The sequence below is a fragment of the Nyctereutes procyonoides genome, unplaced genomic scaffold, assembly GCF_905146905.1.
Source record: "Nyctereutes procyonoides isolate TBG_1078 unplaced genomic scaffold, NYPRO_anot_genome, whole genome shotgun sequence".
NCBI classification, from domain to species: Eukaryota; Metazoa; Chordata; class Mammalia; order Carnivora; family Canidae; genus Nyctereutes; species Nyctereutes procyonoides.
Window position 1 is genome coordinate 1,720,252 of NW_026575155.1, and position 16,173 is coordinate 1,736,424.

The 16,173-nt window shown below is 33.6% G+C and overlaps 1 long non-coding RNA gene and 1 other non-coding gene across 3 annotated transcripts in view; one reads left to right on the top strand and one right to left on the bottom strand.

Annotated features, from left to right (window-relative positions):
* Positions 1-16,173, top strand: part of LOC129502100 (uncharacterized) — a 102,687-nt gene that overhangs the window by 47,763 nt on the left and 38,751 nt on the right. The window contains exon 3 of one of the 2 annotated variants that reach the window (XR_008662895.1): positions 627-782. The exons of the other annotated variant lie outside the window; for it this stretch is intronic. This is a non-coding gene — a long non-coding RNA (uncharacterized LOC129502100). The remainder of the gene's footprint in view (positions 1-626; positions 783-16,173) is intronic. 2 annotated transcript variants of the gene reach the window in all.
* On the bottom strand, positions 15,826-16,038 carry LOC129502271 (small nucleolar RNA U3). The gene has a single exon (XR_008662923.1). It is a non-coding gene; the product is annotated as a small nucleolar RNA U3 (small nucleolar RNA).

The window sequence follows — 16,173 nt, forward strand, 5'->3', positions numbered from 1 at the left end:
CAATATTTGACAGGCAATATTCCCAAGCCATAGGAGACTGTTAAAGCCTATCACTGGCCTGGGCAGGGGTCCTAAGAGTGGTCACAGGACTCTTTCCATAATCTGAGCTGTCTTATTCTGTGTCAGGGTCCTTAGTAGCTAAGTACTGTCAAAATCATAACCACTTCTATTTATGCCTCTTTCTCTTTGTTTTCCTGACTTATATTTGGGGACAAAGAATCCACATAAACTTACTTTCAGAATAAAGACTGGGACATCCTAACTAATAGCCAACTTTCCTTCCAGAGTTGGAATATTGTATAGCAAAAATCATAATACTGGTATCACTTGGGGGCTCTTTTCTCCATTCTGTCGTAGGAATTATTAGCAGATCAGTTCACCAAATTTTGGTGAAGAAGAGAATCTGGGAGCAAACTCAATATCCCTCTTGAAACATTTTAACAACTGCCTATTTAGTATCTGGGTTAGTAAACAATATGGATTATTGTTACAAACAATATGGATTATTTAACGGATTATTATAAACCATACTCTCAAACTGAGACATTGCTTTTAAGAATACTTTGTAAAATATAAAGAAGAGCACCATCAGGTTTTATTCATTTCTGTAATCTTTTTTTTTTAAGGTTTTATTTCTTTATTCATGAGAGACACAGAGAGGCAGAGACACAGGCAGAGGGAGAAGCAGGCTCCTCAAGGAGAGCCCACTACAGGACTCGATCCAGGGACTCCAGGATCACGCCCTGAGTCGAAGAGAGATGCTCAACCGATGAGCCACCCAGGTGTCCCTCATTTCTGTAGTCTTGATTCTCTTTGATTTTCCCACCCCACCCCTATGAGAGTCTAAATTCCTGCTTTGTTCTCTCTAAACTTAAGAGAATACTAAAACCCATTTTTTTTTTCCTAAAGTCAATTTGCTAAAAATTAATCACCCATCAGAGAGTGCTAAAATTGCAACCACTACATTTCAGTTTCACTTGGTTCCATAGACTACAAGTTTGCAGGAAGTAAGCTGAATCATTCATGGCCCTCAGTTTACAGCTATTAAATGAACATTTAGCTATTGTTCACATGGCTGAGAATTATAAAATTGATAGATTTACTCAAACTCCATGCCCAATATGTCTTCCAATCACTATCTTTGTGCTTAATTAAATTCAGTTGCTTTTCAATGTTTTTGGCCAACTATACTAAAGTTAAAATTGAAATCTGTCTTTATTTTTATTTGATGCTGGGAGAGCAAGCTATCCGCATATGTCAAATCTAAAGCAAAATATATCCATCAATACACACATATGATTTTGCAAGATGTCCCAAACTGCACATTCCTGAAGAGGAGAGAAAAAGGAATCTACAAAAATGACTTTTGCTGCAAGAGGAATATATGCAAGTTGAAATCCTTTCATGATAACAAAAGCCTCACAAAAAAGGACTGGAATTGGTCCATGTTTTAGGAATTTGCAGATATAAAGAGTTAGTTATCTTCTACTCTGGCTCTGCAAAGTGTAGTGTGAAAATATTTGCTGTCAGAAGGAAAAAAGTTGGAATGCATAGATTTCACTGACAGGGAGAGACCAAGAAACCCTTCTTCTCTTTGTCTTTATAGTTCTGCCTTTTACTCAATGTTCGTAATATGACAAAACCATTGGTTTTTATCCACCAATCCTCCCTCACCCCCACCAAATTTGTTTGAATCCCGCAAGCATTCTGTTCCTCTGGCATGTAATTCACTATTAAGACATGCTGTGCCAACTCTGCTTGCTTAGATTCATAACACTAAGCAGTTTGATATTACATAGCTGATAGGCTACTCTTTCTTATTCTTTCTTTTCCCCTGAAAATTTCATCAAGTTTTAGGCAAGAAAGCATATGAGGTAATATAATGCACATGCCAATAAGATATTAATTTCTAAAAAATGCATCTCAAACATTTGAGAGTGTTACAGGAACACTTTCTCAGTTAACTCCCCAAAGGGTGTAACAACAACTAAATGTGTCTGTAAAAAGTCGTTTGTAAAGCATGTATTACATTGTGTTCAGATGAATGTGGTTTTAGGAATGTTTTTTGAGCACATTATGCAAATACAAGTGTCTCAATCTCAGTATTTGTCATGAATGTCCACTCCTCAAAAGAAAACATTTCAAACATTCAAAATTGTATCATTTAGGTAGTGAGATAGTTGGAAATTTTAAAACCTTTATGTCAGCAGAAAAATACTTCAGGACCATTCCTTAACTTTAATTAACACTGCTTTCTCAACATTCTTATTAGTTCATATTATGTGGACACTGGAACTTAAGCAAAACTTGTGTGCAGAAAGGGTGGAAAAATCTTGACTGCATCAGAAAAAGCACTTTGATGAGCGGCTGTCAGCCTAGTTTCTTCTTAAGTCACTTGTATAGTACACATTTATGTAGCTTTGAGATTTGGAATGGTTCTCAATAATTTCCTGTGTTGTCCAGTGAGGAAAAATATAGGGTAGTGATGGAGGTAGTATGTGGGAAGAGGACTGGAATTGTTCATTGCTCTTTGCCCAGATGAACTTGCAGGAGAGATCAATGCCCAGAATTAATCAGCAGCGTCTGGGGGCAATTTATTTTCACATTAAGACCCTTGAAGACCTAATGTAATTTGAGGTTCTTATTTTACTCTCATAAAGTCTGTAATTTGATGAGCACTATGTAGTAATACTTTTAGTTTGCAAATATTTGTTTAATTATTGGGCCTTCCATATTGAAACTGTAAGCTCCACCTGGCAGGACTGACCAGTCACAGAGGCTGTTGGTTTTTCTTTACCCTAAATCTACCTCCATGTTAACGCATTCTTTTCTGCTATTTTATTGTGGTTTCTAGGGAAGTTCACAGAGAGAAACTGACTCTTATTTCTTTTCTTTTCTTTTCTTTTCTTTTCTTTTCTTTTTCTTTTCTTTTCTTTCTTTTCTTTTCTTTCTCCACATCAAGATTCTTGATCAGGCTACAAGTTGGCTGGTTTAGAGGTAGATAGGCTGTCCTGGTCCAAGAATCCATAGACTGCACTTTCATTATTCTTGTTGATAATGAATATTTTAAAATTACAGCAACATTCAGATAAATTTAACATAAACCCAAATTAGAGTTTTTGTGCCTCATGTTTTCTTAGGTATATGAGGGATTTTTCCTCTGAAACAACTCAATTACAATCATTAATGTTCTCTATAGATAACATTAGAATTACTGTTTTGTCTAACATTTTATTATGAAAAAGTTCAAATATAGAAAAATTGTAATATCACTACAAATTTCTTTCATATAATGATATACAAGCTAGATTCTACAATTAATATTTTTATTGTACTTGTTTCATCAGGCTATTCCTGTATCCATCTTTCATATCTATCAAACTATTTTATATTTTTTATGTATTGCCAAGTAAGTAGAGACATCAGTATGCTTTAGTCCTAAATGATTCAGCATTTAAGTAAACATAGTATTAATACTTTAAAATATTAATAATTTCTAGTTAAGTTTGATGTGAAATTATACAGAATTGTTATAAACAGTTTTTAATTTTTTTTATTTTTTTTGTTTTTATTTTTTGTTTTTAATTTTTTAATACATGATCTATAATCATTAATTCTTTGATTTTTAGAGACCTTGTTTACATATATTTGTTCATATTATCAAGACCACCACTCTGTTTGATGGAGACCATTCATGGTGGTGGAAAAGTCACTTGTCTTAATGGGAGCTGAGAAGGTAATCTTCTGGTTGCTAAGGAGTTAAACTACTGATTTATTACTAAAACTATTATGAGTTCCACAAAGATAATTATTGTCAATGTATCAAATTACAATGAGAACTACAAATAGCTATATAAATTTTGCCTTATTTTTGTCTCTTAAATTCTTTATTGATATATTGTCCTAAAATATTTTAAATTTACATCTAGACATGCATTTTTGATCACTATAACCTGAAAGCATATATATATAAATTTGTTTCATATTATTCCAAAAAGTATTTAGAAAAACATATCAGTGCATTAATTAGGCAAATAATTAGCATGTGTACTAGACCCTAGAAGAGTTAGAAAGATGAGGATGGCTAATCTTTGGAAAATCAGATTAAAATTTTTTTGTCATATCAGTTGCCAATGTAAGAATTGTGAACATTTAAGATAAAAAGTTACATAACTGTATAAATGCTTTAGAAATAGGAGTTGGAAAAATATGCTGGATTTAAAATGAATAATGAACAAAAGGCTGAAGTTGGAAAACTTTTAAGATACTGCCATAATTACAGTTTATTTTTGAGCTATACTCTGTACATGGCTTAAATAATTTACATGTATTAACATATTTATTCCTCCTAACAAGCACATCATGTTGGCATGTTTTTTTTATTTTTTTTATTTTTATTTTTTTTAATTTTTATTTATTTATGATAGTCACAGAGAGAGAGAGAGAGGCAGAGACATAGGCAGAGGGAGAAGCAGGCTCCATGCCCCGGGAGCCGGACGTGGGATTCGATCCTGGGTCTCCAGGATCGTGCCCTGGGCCAAAGGCAGGCGCCAAATGGCTGCACCACCCAGGGATCCCGGCATGTTTTTTTTTAATTGACATTTTATAAGCATAGATGCAGAGAAATTAAGAGATTAGACTAATATCACAAGTAGAGTTAAGGGGCTACAATAGTTTTAATTCCAAGGAGTTGAGCTCTGGCCCATGTACATTTAACTACAACTCTAAAATCATTTCAAGGTTAAAGAAGTAGTAGGTGTGGAAAGAAAGAATCAATTGAGTAAAACAGAACTTTATCATTTTACCTACTGTCATTTGACAAGAAACATTGGTTGAAAGAATAAAAGCTAGAATAATTTTTGAGCCTGGTGCCTGAGAGATTTACCTTCTATCTAAGTCAGAAGAAGAAAATAAGTTTGGAGTTGGGAACTTATAAAGTGCAGAGAAATAAGTTAAAAACACACAGAGGGGGCCATTTTGGAGGATCTGAACCTTGAGAGGCAGAGGCTAGTGGCTGGAATAAAAATCAGTCAGTATGCATACAGAACATAGCTAAACACAATTTTTTGCACTTAACCAACAGGTTAGTCTATAGCCAGAGTCGCTAGTATTTGCACAGTCAAGTTGAGGTGAGAGAATCATGATGAAAGAATTGTTCCTACTACTAGAATTCTCATTGCAGGGAAATAGACTGATCAAAAGTTTTACATACTTCGTGAGCCTAGGAAATTGGGGTAAGGTTCAGGCATACTTCTATCAGGGACAATGCTATATTATCACCTGCTTTGTATAATTGTTTTAATAAGCTTCTATTTTTACACATAAAGTATTTGTGCTTCTGAATTGTGCTTCTGTGATTCTTGTTAATCACATTGTAGTTTGTGAAAAAAACAACAAAAAATAGGTAAAAAGGTTGCTAAGGTGCAAATATATCCTAGAGGTGAAAACACAGCTTTGACAAAAGAAGATAAATTATATAGAAAGTATGAACTTTTGCGGAAGAGACTGTTTGGGAAGAGGAGTAGTTGGTGTGCTCCTCCTCTTGCAGGATCTCCCTCCAAAATCTTAGAAATTGAGACCAGCTCCTATTATAATAAGAAACCAAACAAGTGAAACAAGTATTAGTAAGTGGAAAAAGATGGGAAAAGTATTTAATGGATTTTTAGAGCTGTGGTAAACCAGGTCTATAGTAACTTAAGGATCCAGGTTGACCAGATGTTGTATAAGACACGCTCTGTACAAATCTACATTGTGCCACTTACAGTTAGTCATCAAAGATTTGTATGTTGATTAAAATAGTGGACAATCAAGCTTTCCAGAAAAGTAAAGACAACTGAGTTTAGGAAGAGGTAGTAGGATGAGAAGTCTTATCTCAAGTAGGTAATATACTGAAGTACACAACATGGCATATATTAAGCATTTAATGAATATTAGTTGTCTGAACAACCAAACAAATAAATAAATGAAGGAACAGGAAATTACAAATGGATTGTTGTATTGATTAGATGATAGATTAGAGGAATAGGTTAGTAAAAAGGAATTTGACCAAGTAAGCATGTAAGTAGAATGCAAACTACAAACCTTAAATATAAGAAAACAAATAAAATTGGAAAACTATAGGATTGATTTTATTCAAGTTTAGTAACAGATTTTCAGTATAATGCTTCTTCAGTTTAATCATTTCAACATGTTAAATTAATGAAAGTGCATTAGAAAATAATTGGTTATAGCTCTAAAATCCCATTACTCTTCCCTAATTATTTCTCAGAGGACCTGAAATAATTGTTCTTACATTTCAACTAATGCCTCTCTTGGCAATGCCTAACTAATGCCTGTCCTGGCAATACTTGGTAAATATAATAAACTATTTATCCTAGTTTAAAAAATTTTATAAACATAATACATGTTCATTGTAGAAAATATATTTACTTTATAAAGCCATACTTTAGAAAGAGGAAGCTAATGCAAGATAAAGCCAAAGCTGAAATATTTTTGCTGTTAAAAATCTTTTCCAATATTCCAACTTCAGTGAACTAGCCAAACACAATTAACTTTGGTTTGAGGGTTTGCTCTCTATTAGCAATAAGATCTTGGTGTTCATGCAAAAATATTATGCCAGTATTGTGTATCTTAGTCCATTCCAGCCACTATAACTAACTACCATAAACTGGATGGCTTATAAACAACAGACATTTATTTCTCATTGTCCTGGAAACTGGGAAGTCCAAGATCAAAGCACTGGCAGATTCTGTGTCTGGTTAGGACCCACTTCCTGATTCACAAACAGCATCTTTTCATTTTTGCTGTGTCCTCACATGACAGAAGCAGGTGAGGGAGATCTCTGGGATCTATTTTATAAGGGCCCTACTCCAATTTATGAGAGCTCTGGCTTCATGACCTTATCAGTTCACAGAATTCCCATGTTCAAATAGCATCACATTAGGGATGAATTTTGGGGGACACACAGTCAGTCTGTAGCATTGTAGGCTGTTATCCTTTTAACTTTTTTGTGTATTCCTGATGAAAAAACAAACAAACAAACAATGCTAATGTTCTCTTTTGAAAGAAGAAAGTGAACTAGATTATGGGGTTGTAGTGGAATACGACTGCTCTCACAAAGGGAAGAAAGACTTCTTTTGAGATATCACATGACACAGTTTCACTTATTATTAATTCAATTTTGCAAATGTTGATTGTTAGCTATAAGCTTGGCACTCTGAGCTAACTAAAATGAATCCCATTTTTCTCTACTGACTCATATAAATTCCAATCTTTGTCAAATATACCAGTTGTAATTTGATGTGATTACTGTTTACCTTCAGGATAATTGTAACCTGTATCCTGAGAGAATTCCTTAAAAATGAAAATTGAGAATATCTTATGCATTCCACATAGATAGGTAAGATTTTACTACTAGAGTATGTACTTATGTGTCTATCCTGATTATCACAGTTTACTACAGAGTGGCATTTTCTAGTTTCTGGAGAGAAAACATTCTGATGATAAAAACCCTTTGGATATAATTTTTATTTCTTTCTTAGTAGCTGATTTGTAGTGGGGAAAACTTTTTCTTAACTACAGTAGCTACTGGGAACCTCAGTGAATACAAAGGCTAGACCAAAAACAAAAAAAAAGAAAAAAAAAAGAAAAAAAAAAAAAGAAAGAAGACATGCCCAACCCAATGACCTGAATACCTTACATATTAGGAAAACACAATTTTGGGCTTTTTGTTTTGGTTTTTGTTGTTTTTGTTTTTGTTTTTGTTTTTTTGTTTTTTGTAGACTAAGTCCTTAGAGAATTTGAAACTCATGGAAAACATAAACCAAAGTGTTTTATATTAAGGAATCCATCTTTGATTAAATATACCTAATAATGTTTATGCAGTGGCTTGTAAATACATGCCCAAAGTCCATAAAATAAAGGTTAGAGGACAGCATTCCATGCTACTAAGTTGTCTTTATTGAAAGAAGCATCAAATTGTGATGTTGAATACTTAAGTGCCAATAATATTCTTTCAAGCAGCTGACCTAGTTTCTTTAGGACAAGGATCCAGTTTTCCCAAATGCTTGTCATTTAGGTTTTAGGAACAAAAAATAGTCAATTCTGTTTTTTGTTGTTGTTGTTGTTGTTGTTGTTCATAGTTAGAAACAGAACGTGTATCAGTTTTTGTTTTCTTTTTTTAAGATGGATTTATTTAGAGAGAGCTTTCAAATGGGGGGAAGGACAGAGGGAGAGCAGAGAGAGAATTCCAAGCAGACTCACTGCTGAGTGCAGAGCCTGATGGGCTTGATTCCACGACTCATGAGATCATGACCTGAGCTGAAACCAAGAGTACAACACTTAACCAACTGAACCACCCAGGCACCTCTCACAGTATTTTTGTTTATTTTTCTTTTTCCTCACCTGCAATTTTAAATGATGGTGTAGAAAGAAAATACTGGTATAATGGAAAGCATTTATAAAATAATAGAGTGATGGAAAGTCAAACATCAAATTTATGGTGAGAAATTTAGAAATGTTTTGTTACATTTTAACTATCTGAACATAACACAATAACATTATAATAATGCATAACTGGTTGAAAATGAAAAAAAGTTAATATTTACTTTCTCAAACAGTTTTTTCTTTCATACATGATGTGAGAAAGTTTGATCAAAAACTGTTACATTGACATTATGGAGAGAGATCTAAGTAAGACATAAGTAACTATACTTCTGGAAGGTATCCACCTTGAGGACAATATAAATGAGGTGTTTTAAAGAAATTGATTGCCAGGGTATCTTGGTGGCTCAGTTAGTTAAGCATCGAACTCTTGATTTCAGCTCAGGTTATCTCAGGGTCCTAGGATCTGATTCTGTCATTGGGCTCTGTGCTCAGGGTATAGTCTGCTTGAGATTTTTCTCCCTCTACCCCTCGTCCTGCTCTCTTGCTTTCTCTCTTCTCTCTCTCTCTCTCAAATTAAATAAAAATTTTAAAAAATAAAGGAGTTGATTCCCATGTTGAAGTAAGTACCATCATGTGAGGGTTATATATATAAGCTGAACTTCCCTATTGATATTTAGCTAAAAATTGCTCTATTTTATAAAACTCTCTACTCTTAGGAAGACCAGAAAGAAATGCCCTCCAGGAATGGATAAAACATTTTTCTCTACTTTTGCTATGCTTCTCAAATTTAAGAATTCATCTGTTTATGAAAGTCACTCTATATATACTTAACCTTATCCCCACCAATTTTTTTTTTACCTTTCACATTTGGTAGAAAAGTCATTGAAAGGGAACTTCATGGTTCTGCATGTGTGTATGTGTGTAAATACATAACTACAATTTTTAATTACGTGGTTTCTGGCAATGTTTTTAGATGTCATGTTTTTCAGCTGCTGCAATATTTATTGGAGCCAAGTTATATGAAATTAAACAGTGATTTCTAGGAAAAATCATCCCAGGAATGAAAGTATATAAATGTAATGGATGCCAATAAGTAAAGTAAATGTGGAGAGAAGTGTAGGCTAGCCTTGACTTTTATCTAAAGTTAAATCGTTTGAAATTTAAATGAAGTGAAAGAATAATGGGAATGAGAAACAAGACACACAATAATAAAAACATAATTTTGGAAATTGTAAGGACTGAGAGAGGAAAAAAGAAAGGAATCTAATTTAATGGGACTGTCATTATTATTTTTATGTTTTTTTTGGGGGGGGGCTGTCATTATTAGCGCCAGGTATAAACAAACTTTATTTTCAAGCATCTGGTATATCTCAACTTTTGCTTATGTTGCATACTGATTATATGTTTTAAAATGTTGTCAGAAGAAGACTTTTTCTTTGATCTGAATTTACCAAGTGCTCAGTATCATAGGGGGACATATTAACAACTATTTTAGCTGTCTGATAGAATAAATATAGCCTTGGTACATGTTCACAATGTATTTTTAGACTTTATTCGGAAAATATTTATCTAATAGTTTATGTTGAGTTAGGAAGAACTCTATGAATTGCCCTAGAATGCCATTCTGTCCCAAGTAGTAACTGCATGACCAAGTTGAGTCTTAGGGCAATTCTTATTCTTGCAGATTGATTCCCTAAAAGAAAATTCTTGCTCTATTGCTGGATTTCTGAAAGAATTTAGTTTGGCAGCAACACTTCATTATTCTTGCTTGACTTATGAACCAGAAAATTTAGAACTGAGGATATGGTTCTTTTAAAAGAATAATTGGAAATTAAATATTAAATGCATTTAAGAATTTCTGCTTATTTCTAAAGTGGTTGACACAGTGAGGTCATTTGAAATTCTATTTAATGTAATAGAACATTGGGAAAATAGTACTGTCCTGCCTTTGCCTTCACATTGCCCTTACATTAGTAACAGATTTAACATTGACCTTAAACATAGTTTTTGACATGGCAACTATTAAACAAGAAACATGTATTTTCTTTCATAGTGGCAATATTTTGTTTCCTAATAATCATTTCCTAATAAATGATATTTATGACACTCACATGATGAAATTAAGACCTATGCTTGGTACAGTGTATTTTATATTTAAAAAGAAAAACAATGAACGGATAACAAAGTCTCAAATATCATTTACAAAAACAAATTTAAAGGATTAACAAATGGTTGATACAAATGCTGAATGTAACAGAAGGAAAAAAGAGCCTTACAAAAGTGCTCCTATCTGTTGTCTAATAAAAGGCCACTTAAAATCATTGAGACAATTGAAAAGTTCAGTCTAGAGAAAAGATTAAAACAGACTTAATCTGTTAGCACTGCTGACATGTAACTAGACAATCAAAGGAGAGACTTCCTTTAAGTTAACATCTAATGGAAGACAGATATTTCTTAATAGCGTTATTGTAAGCCAAAACAAGAATTATGAATGCAGATCATGACTATTTCTCCATGTAAAGTATTATCAATAATTCTTCGAAAGTGGGATTACCCAATTAAAATGTAATGTGTAATTGCTAAATGCCACATTAAAGTAAAAAGAAACAAGTACGATTAATTTATTTACCCCATATGCCTAAGAAATCTTCATTTGAAGATGTATTCAATATAAAAATTAATTTCTCTTTTGTCTTTACAATCTAGTGTGCATTTTACGCCTATAGCACATCTCAGTTTGAAATAGTTGCACTTCAAGTGCTCACTAGTCCCATTTGCCTAGTGGTTACTGTGCCAGCCTTCAGGGCTATAGACCTTCAAAATAGCTGTACCTCTCCCAAAGATATCTTTTATTTAGCTACAATTAAGTTAAAATTCAGAACTTCTTAGAATATTTAAAGTAGTTTAGAAACAGGAAAACCAAATTAATACAAATAAGATTAAGGGCATCAAATTTAAAGGAGAGAAAAGGGGAGACAGAGATTTCATCTAACATTAAACAGAATTTTGAAAAATACAGTTAATGCAGTAAATAGTTCTCATAAGTTGAGATGGTGTGTAGCTATGTGGTTATGATCATACTATAGAGTATTATTCAAAGAACCTTTTCATTTTTAATTACACAAATAATTGAACAGCTATCATAGGCTTGGTTAAGACAACAGGTTGGTAAATCAGCAGTGTTTCTGCCCTCCAGGGTCATAAAGTCAAACAGGGAATAAAGACATTGGGTTAGTGTACTGTGTTTTGGAGACAGATTAAATTTATTCTGTGAACTAGTGGAAGATGGAACAAAGTAAACCTAGTGATAATTAAGGAAAAGCAGATTTTATTAAGCTAATCTATATTACAAATAGATTTTTTTAGAAATGAATCCTGTAGCCCTGCAATTACAGTGAAATCCTTCCTGACTGGAAAATTCAAAGGAACCTTCCTGATTTCTTATTGGAGGAAACACGAGAGATTTCGGAGTTGAAAGGGAAGGTGTTTTCGTGATATGCAAGATTCTTTCCATCTATACGATAGCATGATTATGTAATTATTGAGGGATTTTATCATTATAATTATTTTTATACTGTAAATGTATGATTTCAAACTCTTTGAATGCAATTAAATGTACATAGCATTAATTCATCATTCAATTTAAAAAGACTTATTCTATAGTATTATTTCAGCATCAAGAATTGGATCATTCATTAGTTACTGTTCATAGAAATTTGATAAAAAACATTTTATTTTCTCTAAAGCACTTTCACCTTGTTTCTATCCATTGGACCATTTCTCCTCCCCTAAACAAACACCTCATTATATATCAATCCCGTTTAGCCAAGTGAGTGAGAGGAATAAAAAGTACTGCCCTCTTTTGAACCAAAAAGAAATATTATGGGGAAGAGGAATTTCTACTTCTTCCTAAAATAAAAATTCTAAATGTCGCCTATTGGTTTAAGTATTCTTTAAACTCAGAAACTTGATAGCTGATACATTTATGCAAATTCAACCATGAATCCTTAAGTCACACGTTTATCCTAGTTTATATCAAATTCTATTTGATCTGTCAGACTGACTCCCATGGAAATGGCTCATCTATAAATGCAATCTTTCATTGCTACAGTTCCTCAGGTATTCCTTAATAAAAATGGATTTCTGCTTCCTCTTCCTTGTATAAAACTTAGGTATATACATTGTTGGCCAGTCAGAGAATACTATCCTAATCTAATATCCTATCTTTCAAATTTTGATGTCTTGAGATTATATGAGTCTAGTAAATAGATCTAATGGAACATAATGAGCATTTAAAAGTTATGCTGTTTACATAATTGCAATAGTCTGTTTATATGAATAGAAAAGAATGTGGCGAGCTGCCTACACACAGCTGGAAATGCAAACATGACTCAATTAGACAGCAAGTGTTCTGTTTTAGAACTGATGAAACAGATTTGAGTGTATACCATGGGGATTTAATACAGAACATTAAGTCTAGTGGTTAAAATACAGGCATCACAGACATCATAGATAACATCATCAAAATAATAAGCATGCTATGGAATTGAAAATTTCTACTCCAACATTACTAGACAATGATACTGCCTTGTCTATCATAGTTATGCGGACCAAGTTAAATATTGATATATAAAAAAATAAGACCTTCGAGGAGTAGGACTTAGAAAAAATATAAATAGGAGTGAAAGCATTCAGAGGGACATAATTTAATGTCATTAACTGAATTATTTACAAACCACTAAAAGACAATATTCCCAGAGTCGATTTTTATAGAAACAAAGTATTTTGGTTCTATTTGAAAATGAAGAAATTAGAGTATCAATTACTGTCTGGATATGTTCTATTCAGATTCTTCAGCAATCAAGATGCCTAAAAATAATCACTTTTATAAAGCATTTTTATAATTAAGTAATGTGAAAATATAAATCAATTGTTAATTTAAAATAAGATTTTCCTTGTTCAGATTAGCATATTTAAATGTAATAAACATAAGGTAAAATATGCCTTAGATGGTACTAATCTTAAATTCTTAAATCTTCCCAAAGTTTCTGAATGTTTAAATTTTAACAAATCATTGGTGTATTTTTTCTTTCACTATGGAAATGCATTTTAGAGAAATTGTTATTCTGAGTTAGGTAGGGGTGGGCTGGTGCTCTCTAGGATCAACAGTGACTTTTACCCTATCTATCTTTCTGGCCTCCACCCATATCCTATTGTGTTGTTGGACTTCATTCTCCTACAGGTTGCCTCATTGTTGCAAGATGGTTCCTCTAACTTGACATCATATTTCAGTTCTGTCATGGGGGCTGAATGGTATCCTTGGAGTCTTAACTATAAGTACCTCCAACTGTGACCATTTAAAGATAGAATTTTTTAGAGATTAAGGACTAATCCAATATGCCTGGTATCCTTACCAAAAAAAAAAAAAAAAAAGAACTTTGGACACAGAGGCAGATACATGGAAAGAAGATAACATGACAAGACATGGGGAGAAGACAGTGGTCTGTAAGCCAAAGAGAGAGACCTGGGACAGATCCTTTCCCTCACAGACTTCAGAAGGAATCAACCCTGCAGGTAACCTTGATTTCAACATTACCAACCCTTCAGAACAGTGAAACATTAAATTTTTATTGCTCAAGGCAACCAGTTTGTAATACTTTGTTATGGCAGCCCTAGCAAACTAATACAAATTTAAAGCAAGAAGGTGGAAAAAAGTAGAGAACTTTTGGCTTTTTCTAGCTGTACCTGTCTCTTTTTATTAAGAAAGTACCTGTTCTAGAGAGTTCATGGCTGACTTCTACTCATGTCTCATTGTCCAGGAAAAGATTATGGGATCATAAGACTATGCCAAACTGTAAATATGAAAGTGGATGGAGAGGGGACAGGGGATAAATAGTCAACTCATCATGATTTTTACTTTTTAAATGTTCAGTCCAAGGACATTTTTTCCTCAAAAAAAAAAAAAAAGTTAGCACCTATACAATGGAATGATACCATCTACCAAAATAGAAATTTTGTTTATTCTTCTACTTGTATGTACTTCTATTCCATGTAGATTTTTAATTTATCTATGAGAGCTTGGCTAGATATATTTATGAAGATGAGTATTTTAAACAGACCTACAAGATTAAAAGAGAAGATGGAATGGCAAAGAGGTGCGTTTACTGTAGGTTTCAGGGAACTTGAAGTCAGGGAACTAGGATCTAACTCTAGACATATTATTTACCCTCTGTAATGTGGTCTTCCCAACTGTTCTCCTTACTTCATCCCACAATTAAAAAATCATCTGTTTACAATATAGTATGATATTGATGATCTAGAAGTGTCTAATACCAAATACTTTGGATTAGAAACCTATTATTGTCCTCAACAAACTAGGAAATTCTCAAATGAGACTAGGGATTGTGTTTGATATTACAAATTTTATAATCATTTGGTTTCTGCTCATGTTACTACAATTCAATGTAGTTTCAAAATTCCTTTCTTGAACAGCCAGTCATTCCTGTGCTGGAATTATCCTTGTTTGAGGAAGACCACCATGATCCAAATTTTCAACCAGATATTCACTTAAGGAAATGTATTCTTTGCAACAAGACTAAACCTGGCCAGAACACTGAACAATATTTTTGCACATCAAATATTTTCAAGCTTTTTAAAGTAAAATTTTTATTAATACTTTATGAGTAATTAACAGCCCAAGTACAAGTTTGCTTCATAGGTGATGTTTTCCATTTTGCTTTTACTGTAGATATGTCTAACTGTTCACCAAAATCTGGTCTCTTTATTCATACCATAAAGTTATAGCTAGAAGATAGTTGCCAAACCAGTTATTGCATTTTCTACCTTTATACCCCCTTATTACTATGTGTAGTAATTGTACTAGTCATTGTACTAGTCGGACTGGTCATTAGTCAATCTTTTTTAAGATTTATTCATTCATGAGAGACACAGAGAGAGAGAAGCAGAGACATAGGGAGAGGGAAAAGCAGACTCCCCATAGGCAGCCCAATGCTGGAGTCGATTCTGGATCCCAGGATCATGCCCTGAGCCAAAGGCAGGTGTTTAACCACTGAGCCACCCAAGCATCCCTGGTCGTTAGTCAATTGAATGAAAGGAAAAGTGGTGTGTGCCACTTTGGGACAACGGCTTTCACAAAGTGGATTTGCCTTCTTCACTGTTTGACGCCTTCTACTTGCTCACCGTTGATGACAGTGAGACCCTATGGGATGGTAGAACAGCAAACAAAAGGAGTCCAGGGCAAGAATGTCACCATGGATGAAATCAAGTCCCTTACACAAACTACTTGTCTCAGATTGAAATGACATATGAAATTTCATTAAGTTGAACCCCTAAAAACAAGTTGAACCCCTAAATCTTTAGGTGTATTTCACAGCAGTTAGCCTCTCCTAACCAAGGAGGCTCTCCCTCCCCTTTTTTCCCCCCATTGAGATGATTTCCCGTCCCTCTTGCACTTCCAAAGGAGGGAAGAAAGATCATCAATGGCAAAGGGCAGCCGCAGAAGCAACACCCAGAGCCAGCTTCCTACTCAGGAGAGGACACTCTACTTCCTCCTCATGGTTTTGGGTATTCTATAAGTTCAGAGAAACTTCTCTAATAACGAACTATAGAAGTTATCCTTGATAGTATAGTCTCTCTTTTTTTTGCCATTTTTAATAGAAAATGTTAAAAGATCACCTCATTGTTTTCTAGATTGCAATTTCCATAAAAGCAGGATTGGTGTGTTATCTGTCAGTTGCTGAGATACTAATGTGCCTATCACTTTGCAAG